This window comes from Myotis daubentonii, chromosome 17 (genome assembly GCF_963259705.1).
Source record: "Myotis daubentonii chromosome 17, mMyoDau2.1, whole genome shotgun sequence".
Classification (NCBI taxonomy): domain Eukaryota; kingdom Metazoa; phylum Chordata; class Mammalia; order Chiroptera; family Vespertilionidae; genus Myotis; species Myotis daubentonii.
In genome coordinates this window covers 19,351,134-19,364,399 of record NC_081856.1, presented here as the reverse complement: position 1 = coordinate 19,364,399, position 13,266 = coordinate 19,351,134, and the positions used below count along the sequence as shown (strand labels likewise).

Sequence of the window (13,266 nt, the reverse complement as noted above, 5' to 3'; positions counted from 1 at the left end):
GAAAGTGACCAAAACTAAACTCCCTGTAGTATTGTGAAATTAGCCTAACCACAATATAATCTGTCAAAATTAGTACTTCTTCTCCTTAATGCATCTTATATTTCCAGTTCTTTCTTCCTGTATTCAATATGAGAGGGATGCAGGTGTGTGTGGCTCAAAAGAGGAAAGAGAAGGGGGGTGGGAATGGGTCCTCTCTGGGAGGGGACAGAGCTGGCAAGCTACCAGCAGATTCAGTTCTAGAAAATGAAGCCTTTGTGCTTTGAGGTGGTCTGAGGCCATTTGCTCTTAGATCTCCATTTCACCTTGCCTTGCAGCTGCCCTGCGGCGCTGCCACGTTGGCACCAATGCATGCATTTTTGTGCTGGTTTCATTTTGTATGTGGAGAGGGAAGCATTTATTGACCACCTGCTAAGTGCATAACATGAGCTAAATGCTCTCAGGTGCATAAAGGTGTGATCAAAGATGCGTAGGAATAATTGTAAGGGTAGACAGACAGCAAGTAGTACCAAAAGAGAGATACAAACCAAAGACTATGAATGTTGAGCTAAGGGAGAGAGTATTCCTGGCTGAGGAAATCCCAGAAGGCTTCATGAAGGAGGCAGCAGAACTAGCTAGGCCTTAGATGATTATTAGGCTTTCAAGAGGTAGATATGGGATTAGAGCATTTTATTTATTTTTTAAAAATATATTTTATTGATTTTTTACAGAGAGGAAGGGAGAGAGATAGAGAGTTAGAAACATCAATGAGAGAGAAACATCCATCAGCTGCCTCCTGCACATCTCCTACTGGGGATGTGCCCGCAACCCAGGTACATGCCCTTGACCGGAATCGAACCTGGGACCCCTCAGTCCACAGGCCAACGCTCCATCCACTGAGCCAAACTGGTTTCGGCAGGATTAGAGCATTTTAGAAAGAGCATCTAGCTAGAAAGAAAGAAAGAAAGAAAGAAAGAAAGAAAGAAAGAAAGGAAGGAAGGAAGGAAGGAAGGAAGGAAGGAAGGAAGGAAGGAAGGAAGGAAGGAAGGAAGGAAGGAAGGAAGGAAGGAAGGAAGAAAGAAAGAAAGAAAGAAAGAAAGAAAGAAAGAAAGAAAGAAAGAAAGAAAGAAAGAAAGAAAGAAAGAAAAGAAAAGAAAGAAAGAAAGAAATAGCATCTAGCCAAGCAAATAGATGGAGGTACAGAGATAAATGCTTTCTCTGAGGACATGAAAGAATTTGAATACCCGCCTGGCAATTTGCAAGGAGACACCTGATTGGTGGTGTTGCTCTTTATCAGTCAGGGCAAAGCAGATGTACGGTCCTTAGTTTATCTTAGCTTGATGCCTGTGTTGGTGGCCAGAACTGTTTCATGTCTGGGACACACTGAAAAAAAAGAAGAAGAAAAGAATCTGACTGAGGAATGTGACAGCAATCTGGAAAGGAAGTCTTGGAGTTAGGCCAAAGATAGTCCCAAATGCTCAGATGTGGGCAGCAGGAAGTCACCAAAGAGTTCTGGGTAGAGCGATGACACGATTACATCTGTCCTTTGGAGTGGTTATGCACCAGGCATACTTTGCAGGTGAGGCGGGGGACTGGGAAAAGGTAAGCGTTTATGAGACCCTTCTATTGCTTCCGGCAATTCCCGGTTGAAGACGTATTTTTCTTTTCTTTCATGTTTTTCCATCTCCTACTCCTCCACCCTCCTACCATCATACGGTCAATAGATAAAAAGCATCTCAAAGTGAACAGGGAGGAGCTGGGAAGTAGCACAAGCCCTGTTCCCAGAAAGATGGCCACAGAGCACGGGTGTGTGATGATGGAAAATATTAAAGCCACAGACTTATCAAAAAGTCTGGGGTGGTGATGACTAGCGTCATCAGAAAGGAGAGGATGATCAGCTAGAAAAGCCCATTTCACAACAATCTCCTTTCACCTGAACTTGTTTCTGGTGAAGAGGACTATGTGCTGTTCTAAGAAGAAACATCCATTGCTTCTCACCTTTTGGCTAAGATCAAGCATAAGAAGAAACATCCATCCAGTCCCTTTTCTGAGAACCTGATTCCCCTGAGCCCGTTGTTTCCTATTGGTCATATTAGCATCACAGACTTGGGAACTGGACAGAACTGTAGAGCCATTTTGCCAGTTCCCTCATTCAATGGAAAGGCTGGATGACTTGTCCAACTGTAGCTTGCCAAGCTAGAATAGGGCCTTTGAAAAATATATAAACATACAATCTGGAGAAGGCCTGGATGGCATGGCTCAGTGATTGAGCATCAACCTATGAACCAGGAGGTCACAGTTTAATTCCCCATCAGGGCACATGCCTGGGTTTCGGGCTTAATCCCCAGTAGGGGGGGTAAGCAGGAGGCAGCTGATTAAAGATTCTCTCTCATAATTGATGCTTCTATCTCTCTCTCTCCCTCTCCCTTCCTCATATATATATTGAGCATATATATAGAGAGAGAGCATGTATTAGTATTTATATATAGTTTTTTTTTTTTAAGCTGGAGAAGGATCCCTAGCATCCTCCCACCCTTGGAAGTAGGGGCTTCTCTGTCACATGTCCACAAAGTTGTATGTGTCCAGTCAGTCGCAGCCTCACTGGGGGCTGCAGGCCAGAGGGAGAGGGCCTTCAGAGCGAGGGCCAGGGTCCCAGCACCTCTGATGGCAGAAGCAGCTGACATACCTGCATCCAGTTTTCACTCTTAAAAACAAAAATGCAATGGCATTTTAAACCGTTTAGAAGAGAATTTTAAGTTAAGAACATGCAACTTATTCTGCTTGGCCTAGACCAAAATACAAAGAGGCTGGTGTGAAATCACTTTCTCGATGACGGGAACTGAGAAACGCCACACGCTCAGTTGCTTCCCATTGGAGGTGAGAAGGAGGCGAGTCATTCTCTCTCTGCAGTGCTTGTGGAGAATGACTGTGTGGGAGTCGAGTCCCTGCAGAGAAAGTGCTCGGGGCTCGCTGCCGCTCAAAGAGGGAAAGACAGGCACCCTCTCCAAGTCACTGGCCACAGGTCTCACCACATCAAAATATCCCCTCTTGCCTTCACTGTCTTGTGCTTTTATTTAAACGTATAAAGGAGAAAGGAGATGGCCGGTTGAATCGGGCATTGAACTCTGCAAGTCCTTGGCAGATCTCCCTCTGCCTGGACATCCTCTAACCAGCTTTGTGAAAACATTAGCCAGAGCTCCTATTTACAGAACAGGTTGGTCAACCTGAGGGCAGAGGCTTGCTTTGGCCACTGATTTCTAGAAGCGAGGCAAGATCCACAGTGTCAAAGCAACCTCATGTCAGAAAACACAGAAGCCAGAAAGACTGGGCTCCCCAAGAGTCTTCTGTCCCCCAGAGTGTTCTGTCCCCCAGCCAGCCAACTTGGCGAAGGCAGATGAGGGCTGGACAGTAAAAATGTACTCGCCCTCCTAGTAGTTCTGGCAGTAGCGTTCCGTTGAGTATAATGCATTCCACAAGTGTAATTTTAATTTTTCTAGAAGCCACATTTTAAAAAGCAAGAAGAAACCGAGAAATTAATTTTAATATTTTTATTCAGCCCAGTGTATCTAAAATAATGCATTTCAACATGCAGCCAATATAAATTATTAGTGAGGTATTTTACGTTCTCTTTTGTCTTAAATCTTCGAAATCTGGTGCGTATTTTACACTCAAGCACGTCTCAGTTCAAACCAGCCACAGTTCAAGTGCTGAATAGCCACATGTAGTTAACGGCCACAGTATTGAACCCCTCAGAGTCAGAAAATTAAAAATACATGAAAAAGCCCTCGCTGGTTTGGCTCAGTGGATAGAGCGTTGGCCGGCAGACTGAGTGTTGGGTTGCAGGCTCGATCCCCAGTGTGGGGCGTGCAGGAGTCAGCCGATCAGTGATTCTCTCTCATCGTTGATGCTTCTCTCTCTCTCTCTCTCTCTCTCTCTCTCTCTCTCTCTCTCCTTTCCTCTCTAAAATCAATAAAAATATTTTTTTTAAAAGAAAGAGGAAAATAAAAATTTTAAAAAATGAAAATGGTAATCTAAGGACACCAGAATTCTGGAAAGAGGCAGCCTGCCTGTTGCAGTGGGGGAAGAGGGAGGCTGGTTCTTGGAGAAGATGTCACCATAAGTATTGAAAAGAGTACCATTGTCATCATCACCATAGGCTTTACAGAGCTTGTTCTGTACCTGACCCTGACTTAGCAATAAGGAAACAGGGTCAGTAATGGAGGGCTGGTCCACGGTCACACTGTGAAGGAGAAGTAGATGTAGGATCCTGACCCTCCAGCTGGCCACACAGGTCTCCAAGAGAGCCTTGGGGACAATTCCTGAAATTGCAAAGGACTCTCTCTGCGGCTCTGTTCTGTCTGGTCTCATACAGATTTCACTATTTTGGGGAAGAACAATGACATACCACCCAACACAGATGGGCATCTGTGTATTATTCAGGATAACATGGGGTTAGGAGGAAGGCAGGATAGAAACAGGCAGCCATGGGCCAGCATGTCAGAAGTGGCTCTTGGAGTTGCCCTGGAGTTCCTTCTCCCCCCGCCCCCCAACAGGGACCCTCTGCTGGACTCTCACCTGGTCTGTCTGTCCTCTCTCTCATGCTCACTACACACCTCTTAGCTCCTCATGTTCCTGTAGTACATTTGGGCGGAGTGTCACCACCTGCATACACTGCTCTCTGTGAGGTGATGAGCTGTGCTACCGTGTTAGACCCAGGGTCACCGCTGTAGATGTAAGGGGGGGCCTTCCGGAGAGAACTTCCAGACCTGAAGAGGGCAAGTCAGCAGGGCAATGTTGGGGAGATAGAAGGGCTTTTATATGGCCCAGAGCTAAGCAGTGTTCCAGAACTAAGCGCTCCATTCAAATCTGATCAGGGCATTTACCACTAAACGCATTTCATCCAAATGGTACCCAAGCCTCAGGCTTGCATAGGTCATTTTTACTATAATCACTTCTGCTCCAAGCCTGGAGAAAGGGCCACCCCAGTTGGCAGAGGCCCTGGGGCATGTGACAGATAGACTATGGCTCCGCCAACCTATGTCCTACCAACACGCACACACACACGCACGCACGCACACACACACACACACACACATACATGAGAGATACAAATCTTCACCTGGTCAGGAACCCACCCACATCTCCTACCTGCCAGGTCTTGCTCTGCCCAGGAGGAACACTGGGCAAAGATGTAAACTGGGGGATTCTCTCGGGGGGGAGGGGTGGAGAGGGGGTCCTGTGTCCCTCCCTCCTCCCAGCATCCTTTCTCTTTGCACCTGCACACACCCTGGACCCAGCACAAACCCATTCCTCTCTGGCATCCTTTGTATTAAAGAGTCCTAACAATGGCCAGCGTGCTCAGTGGAGTGCAAATGTCACCCTGCTCTCTGCTCCCTCAAAGGCCATATGGAAACTCCGGTCATTGTTGGCCCACAGCTGACAGAGCAAAAGGCTTTAATCTCAGAAGGAAAGAGCCCAGTTCTGAGCAGCAACCCCGCCCCTAAGCACACACAAAGTCAAAAAGACATTTGTCCAAAGGGCCTGTCACTGATAAAAAGTTCTCTCTTTTTTTTTCTTCCATAATTTTCTCTTCCCGCCAAAATGTCTGTACGACCGGCCGCCGCAGCAGGCCCACGGAGAGCCTGCCATCTGACCCCTCGCATGTCCCTAATTGTGCACCATCTGGTGTCTGGCACACACAAAGCCGAGGCCCGCCCCGCCTGGCCTTTCTCCAGGCCGTTTTGTGCTTTCAGGGGCCCAGGTTGTGACCGCCCCCTGCCAGGCGGGACAGGGCCCATGCTGACAGGCACCGGGCCCAGCGCCATCCAAGGTCACTCAGGGGAGGAGGACAAAGGCTGAGCCCAGGCCGCAGGGCCGGGTCCCTGCACGCTGGGCTTGGCCCCGAGGACATTTTGTCAGCCCAGGGCTGGCAGGTGATGTCGGTGGACTGGCCCTCAGCCAGAGAAAGCGGATGTCCGAGCCCTAGGACCCATCAAGGTTGGCAATATGAATTAAAACGTGGGGCCTATGACTCAGCAGCTCCCAGCGCCTCAGAACGAGTCCTGGGCTGCAATTCAGAAAGGCCCGGTGGCAGAGCTGCTGGGGTCCGCAGCACCAACTTTCCGTGTAACAGCAAAACTTGGAGACAGCTCCAACAATTCAGAACAGGTCAAATTGTGGAAACATCCACACTCCCAAATACTGGGTAGTGATTAGAGATGATGCTGGACACCTGTGTATGTTGGCACCGAAGGAAATCCACAGAAAGTTTAAAAAGCAAGTTACAAAATATGTGCCATGGGATTCTATTTTGTTATCATATAAATATAAATGTATAATTACATGTTTGCATGTTTGTGTGTATGAAGAAAAGATATATATGCCAAGATGTTATTTCTGGATATTAAGTTTATGCTGATTTCATCTTCCTATTTCTTATTATGTGTATTTTATACTTACATCATTTATATAATGGAAAATTATGCATACCTTGAGCTTTCTATTAAAATGATTAATACTTTCAACAATAAAGAATTATTTTTTAAAAAAATGATTATTTAATGTATTCATTTTCATCCCCAAATATACACTCCTTAACATATACATACTCTCTCTCTCTCTCCCTCCCCTAATTATTTTGGTAATAATTGATCTCAGAAAATGACTTCATCTCAACTCTTAATAAACGGGAATTATGATGGTCACATTCTTGAGTATGACACTAATATTTTTTTCCAGGACACAATCCACCTTATGTTTTCATGACAAGGGGGAAAATATCATCATAAATGAGAAGATAGCTCTCCTTATAAAATAGGAAAAAGAGGACAGCTGACATCTGTTAATTATATGGCCTAGAGTTCTGCCTCTAGGGTTCCTCTCATCACTCTCACCCAAGCATCCCACCTCCTCGGCCAGCTACTCAAACAGAGCTTTGTGGTTATTACTAAATGCCTTGTCATTTAAAGCCATTTTCCCTGGATTATACGAGAAGAAAACCCATGCAGCTGCTGGGAAGGCAGTGGGCCTTGTTTTCCCATGGGCCCCTTTTGTTCTTTACCACGGATCATCTGTCTATATGAGGATTTCGGGTTGAAAATTGCTGATTAACTTCTCTTTCATCACAGAACCTAAAAGGACACCATCATGGCTGCACTGAAATCTACCACTTCCGTGTTTTTCTACATTTAATACTGTAAACTCAGCTACCCTGCCAACTACCATGAGTGGAGTTTCTGATATCACGGTGCCAAGAAAACATAATGGCGGCAAGGGCTAAATTCTAACTCCTCACCAAGGTTGGTGTTCTCGTTCACTGGGCACAGGATACATTCAAGAACATCAACAATAAAAAGTGCCTGGAAAAAAGTAAACATCTTTCTGGGAGCCTTCAGCAAAATCTAGAGAGAAGGAACTTCTTATCCAAGAGCCCCAGGAGCAGTTCCCAAACGTTTAGCTTTCATAGACCTGCAGACATCATGCTCCTTTACCCCTAAATACTTCAGTATTTGCTGGAACAAAGATAGTCACTTATACAAGCAGAGCACAGTGATCAGAATCTTCAAATTTAACATTAATACGATGTTATTATCTATAAGTTTTATTCCTGATGCTAATTATTATGAGCTGAATGTGTCTTCCCCATATGTTGAAACTCTAGGCCCCTTATTACTATATTTGGAGAGGGGGGGGGTCTCCAAAGAAGTAATTAAGGTCATAAGGGTAGGATTCTAATTCAGTAAGAGTGGTGTTCTTACAAGAAGAGACACCAGAAAGCTCTCTCTCTCTCTCTCTCTCCAGATGAAGATGCAGCCAGAAGGCCGCTTTCTAGAAACCAGAAGCAGGACCCTCACCAAAAACTGAATTTTTAGACACCTTGATCTTGGATTTTTCCAGTCTTCAAAACTGTGAGAAAATAGATTTCTGTTGTTGAAGCTGCCCTCTCTATGGTGTTTTATTATAGCAATTGGAGGAACCAATACACTCATGGTCCCAATAAAGTGACTTTGTAGCAAAAATTTTTTTCTGGCCCAGCATCCAATCCTTCCAGAATTCTTACAACACTTTGTCTATACCCCTTGCTTTGGTTCACAGTGGGTGTGGGGACGGGAACTGCCATGTGTTTCTTATAAGCTTTTAGCGTGTATGTGTCCATCTCTCCAGGGAAGCTTTAAGCAAAATGAATCTTGGCTTTTGTCGTGCACATCTGGGATTGTTATACATGGCCCACACAGGGCCTTGCACACAGAAGGTACTGAGTGAATATTTTTTGATTGATTGAACGGGAATAAGCTTTAATTACTAACTGCATTTCCGCTTCAGGCTAACCAGCACTAAGTGAACCAGACCTTGGTGGCATGTCCTGTGCTGTTGCCAAAACGAATCTTCCCATTGCTCACTGGGAATAACACTTATTCACATGTATGCTCTAGTTTGTAAAAATAATTCTGTATTCACGCTCAGAGACAAATAAGCTCTCAAATCCCTTCAAGATAAATGTCGACCTCTTACCAGGATTTTAAAGACTCTTCAGGATCTGGCCCTAATGTGCATTTTCACTGTATTATTATGTCTTACTATTCACTCCACACTTGAACCAAAATGGGTCACTTGTCATTCCCTTTGAATGTCCTTAATTTTCCATTCTCCAACCTCTACTCATTCTTGCCTTTTCTGCCTAAAGTGCAATTCCTTCATCACCTTTGATTAAAATTACTCTCTAGTATTGGAGCTCAACATGGAGGTGAGTGAAATTCAATTGTTCTTCCCTCTTTGCATGTATACATTTATTCCACAAATACTTACTGAGCACCTGCTACATTGCAGGCACTGTACTTCATGGCATCTACAGCAGTGGGTGAGACAGATATAGTTTCCTACCATCATCATCATCATCATTATTGCCTTTGCTAGTGGTCAGTCTATTTGAGAATCTGAGCTGGGTTTATATTTAGAATGACTTGCTTTCCTGATGTAATAGTACAACAGTTGGTCCTTTGGCCAACAAGAATGCCTCACCTTTGTAGACAACTCGAGAGTTGATAGGAACATACACATTCATTTTCTCATTTCATCCTAATGCAGAGATAATTCAGAGATAAGCCGGGTCCCATCTTATGAAAGAGAAGACTAAGACATTAAGTTAACCGACCTAGACTAAGAAGGGTAAGGATGCTGGCCTTCTGACCCCTTGTCCAATTTCACCACCTCCAGAAGCCAGATGTGGAGAAGGAATGAGCAATATTATCTCCACTTTATAAATGAGAAAACTCACTCCAGCACAACAGAAGTCAGATATGCTGCAAAACAAATGCAACGTAGTGGCATTTGGAAATAAAATTCAATGTCAGTTCTACCACCAAGGTAACATAAATCAGCAATCAATGCTTTGAGAAAAAATTCACTAGTTGCTGGAATTTAGTTGAATTCATAAGTTCAATTGTTGGCAATTTGACCTTGCTTTACAAATACTCAAAACTTGAACAACTAATATTGTAATTTGTTAAACCCGTAAAAATGTCAAATGTAACTAATTCTTCTGCATTTCCAGTTTTGACTTATAGTACTAAAGTAACTTAACATTTCAGAAACTTTGGAAAAAAACTCTCATAATCCACAAATTCTAACATCACCACTGTCAGCTTGAAAGTGTTTCTTGTCATTCTTTTGTCAGAGGCACAAGTTTTATATTATTACAACTATGGTTCCTTATCCCTGGCTTGTATTTTTTTCACCTGATGTTCTATTTAGACTTTTCTGTGTTTCAACATAGTCTGAATGTAGAACAGGTCTTGGAACCAGAAGACCCAAGTTCAAAACACAGCTCTTCCACTTACCAACTACCTGCAAAGGCAGTTGTAGGTCTTTTGGGGCCCAAAGCTTTTACAATTTGGGTGGCCCTTCTTTACAAAATTGAGAGCAGAATGAATATTTCTGTGGAATGAAAAAAGGAAATAACACACTTGGCCAGAATTGTAGATTTTGTAGATTTTGATCTTTGCTTCTGAGATGTCTTTAGGTGATTTACCAGAAATGCTTCCTGATTGCAATCTGGTTGCCGCCCCCTTCCCCCTCCCCCCTCCCCATACCACGTGATTCTTGAACTCAGAGGAGCCCTGCAAATGGGGGCCCTGAAGTTTTAGCCTCATTTGCTTTATATTAAATACACCTCTGCCAGTAGATGTTGAGCAGATGGCATAATTTCTCTGGTCATTAGTTTGCTCATCTATAGAATGGAGTCATAATGGCTACCTCAGGAGGCTGCTGTGAGCACCAAAGGAAATAATGAAGAAACCAAAGTTGGAACCCAGTAGGCACCACACAGGCTGGTTATTATTCCCTAACACCAATGCAATGCATTGCTCCAGCTCCTTGTAGAGACTAATTCCCTTTTGGTTAGATTATCATTTTTAAACATCTATGTTTTCCTTTTTTTTTTTTTTTCCTGCAAAAAGCTTTATTCTTTCCATTTGGTCCAATGCATGGGAGAGGGCTTCAGGGTGGTTAAAAGAATGGCTAGTAGTTTTGGGGAGAGGCTCAGGCAAAAGCCAGACACCAGGGCATGCAGAGGAGCCCCTCAAAGGCCTCTGGGCTCCACAGGCTCCTAGTTGTGCTTGAGGGTGAGCCTTTTGAAGAGATACTTGCCCAGCCCAGCCTGGGGGCCGGCCAGCCTGCAGAGGTGAGTCAGGAGTAGCCCATCTTCTTGATGAGTTTTACCTGCTCACCCTAGACGTGGTTCTCCAGGAAGTCACAGAGACGAGCTTGTGCTCGGGTAGAACCCAGGGCCTGCAGCTCCAAAAGGACCTGGTTCAGGTTCCTCTCCAAGGCCAGGGCTGCTTCCATGGCGTCCTGAGTTTTGCCCACTCATCTCGGGGAGACTTCCTGGAAGAGAATGTGGCCACCACATTGGTTTTGCATCTTTAAGAGATGCTCGGAGCGCTCGAGCTTCTTGTCAACTCGAGGAAGAAGTGGCCCACGCCCTCGAGAGCCACATCTTTGCAGTGGAAATAGAAGCAGAGAGAGAGGTAGGTATGGGAGGCCCGCAGATGTAGGCTGTCCAGGCGGTTGATGGCCGCCTCCACCTCGGTGGAATAATGCTGACAAATTTGGGAGCTCATGGTTGGTGGTTGTTTGGCAATAAGGAATTAAGGTAGAAAAAACAATAACAGCGTGTTGGCTGGTCTCAGAGGTGTTTCTGAAGGTGGGGACTAGATAAGACGATGGAAAGTGGCCAGAGGCTGGAAGAAGTGGGTGTCCTGGGGTTTGTTCTGTCCAAACACTGTTGAAGCAAGAGACAGATCCAGGACCGCCGAGGGTACAATCTCTTACACCATTTTTTATGGATTTTTAGACTAGTAGATTTTGTTTGTTTTTACAAACCCTTCTCTAGCAATGTATAGCTAAAATAGGAAGCGAGTAAAGCTACACTTTATCTGGGCCTTCCCTTAATTATTTCTCCTGAAAACAGTGCCTAATAAAATCTTTTTTTTTTTTTTTTTTTTTTTTTTTGGACGCACTGATGCAATTAGAAAAAGGTTAGGGGACTAAGAGATTCAACGGCTCTGGCCTGTGAGCAGACGGGCCATTCATAACTTTGTAGTTTCTAATTCACAGCAGTCTCAGATGAATTTCCTGCCCAAGCTGGTCTGCTTATGGGACAAAAGCCTGGAGATGTGTTTGTTTCACGCCCCATTGGAGGCGCACACTGCTCAGGGCTGGCCCCTCTGGTGGCCTATATCCATGAGTGATTTGGTTTTTACAAATCACTACAGGGGAATGCAGGTTCAGCAGCACATATATGCTTTCCTTCATACTACTGGGACTCCACCACAAGCCTTTTTATTTTGTAAGTAACCCACAAAAGTTTCAATTAGCTATTTCCTGTTACTGCTTCCTATCAACAAAAAATACCTTTGTCTGCAGTGATTTCTCCAAAATATTATGAAAAGTCTGAAGGTGACTCCAGAAAGTTGCCCCTAAGTCATTTATTCCCCCGCCGAGGACCATTTTCATGTGGCTGCATTTTACCTGATATTCTACCAGCTCTCACAACCAAGGACTAACTAGGTCCCTGTAAAGTAACACACGACGTGAGGAAAGATGCTAATGCCCCATGTAGGCGAGAGATGCCAAGTGTCTCATTTCATTTTAGTCAATTTACCTCAGCTTTAGTCCTGCCTTTGTGAAAGAAATGTTTCCGCATTACAACTACTCCAGCTTCAGCTCAGTTACCTCACCTACTGTAGTAATGGAAGAGGAACAGGAAGGGAGAGCTACCAGGTGGGGAGGAGAGATGAACCTGAAAAGGAGGCTTGGCACCATCTCAAAAACATACTATCAACAATAAAAAAGATTTAAAAAAATTTTAAAAAAAGCAGGTCTGGGGCTAAGGGGCCAGAAAATGGGCCATTTACAACCTCTGAGTGCTGCAGAGAAGAAACAAGAAACCAATGAACTAATTTTAAAGAGTGGGTGATGAGGCATAGCTATTATTTGCCAAGATTTCTCTTATTAAAACTATAGCAATCTCTTTTATATTAAAAAAAGGATAGCCCTGACTGGTTTGGCTCAGTGGGTAGAGCGTCGGCCTGCGGACTGAAGGGTCCCAGGTTCGATCCTGGTCAAGGACATGTACCTTGGTTGCGGGCACATCCCCAGTGGCAGGTGTGCAGGAGGTAGCTGATCGATGTTTCTCTCTCATTGATGTTTCTTATTCTCTATCCCTCTCCCTTCCTCTCTGTAAAAAAATCAATAAAGTATATTTAAAAAAAGGATATATGTGCAAAATACTTAGAGATAATTGAATACTTATAAGCAAATTTCCTTAAATACTAAAAGTAAATGCCTGGTCATTGCGCATTCTATAAGAGCTAGGTTAACCTCAGTTTAAAATAAATTTATAAAAGTGGCAAAAAGTATATCTACTTTGATTTATCAATGTTGATTCTATGGTAAATTTCACTATACTACCTCTCTTAAGGTATCTGATCCACCTCTTTATATCCCAGTCCAAAAGTATGAAAATTTGTACTAATCCCTACTGTTGCTCTTTCCAAAGCTAAGCTGATTTTTTTCTTCTACTTTTTTGGGGAGGGTGAGGTGGGGGGGGGCATCAGTATAGCTCAGTAAGTGGTGATTTCTAATAAGGAGAGTGTGCCCAACCCTATGCCTGGGGAGAATGCTTCCCACATACACACACATGGATGCATATTTATTAGATAAATGAATGAGCCCCCCCCAACCCCCACCCCAAGGCTCCTCTCAGCAACCCTCCCACCCAGGGCAACCACT

General features: G+C 44.2%; 1 non-coding gene across 1 annotated transcript; it reads left to right on the top strand.

Moving 5' to 3' along the window:
• The first annotated feature begins 1,221 nt into the window (after positions 1 to 1,221).
• Positions 1,222 to 1,362, top strand: LOC132220200 (small nucleolar RNA SNORA48). The gene has a single exon (XR_009449716.1). It is a non-coding gene; the product is annotated as a small nucleolar RNA SNORA48 (small nucleolar RNA).
• Positions 1,363 to 13,266: the final 11,904 nt, after the last annotated feature.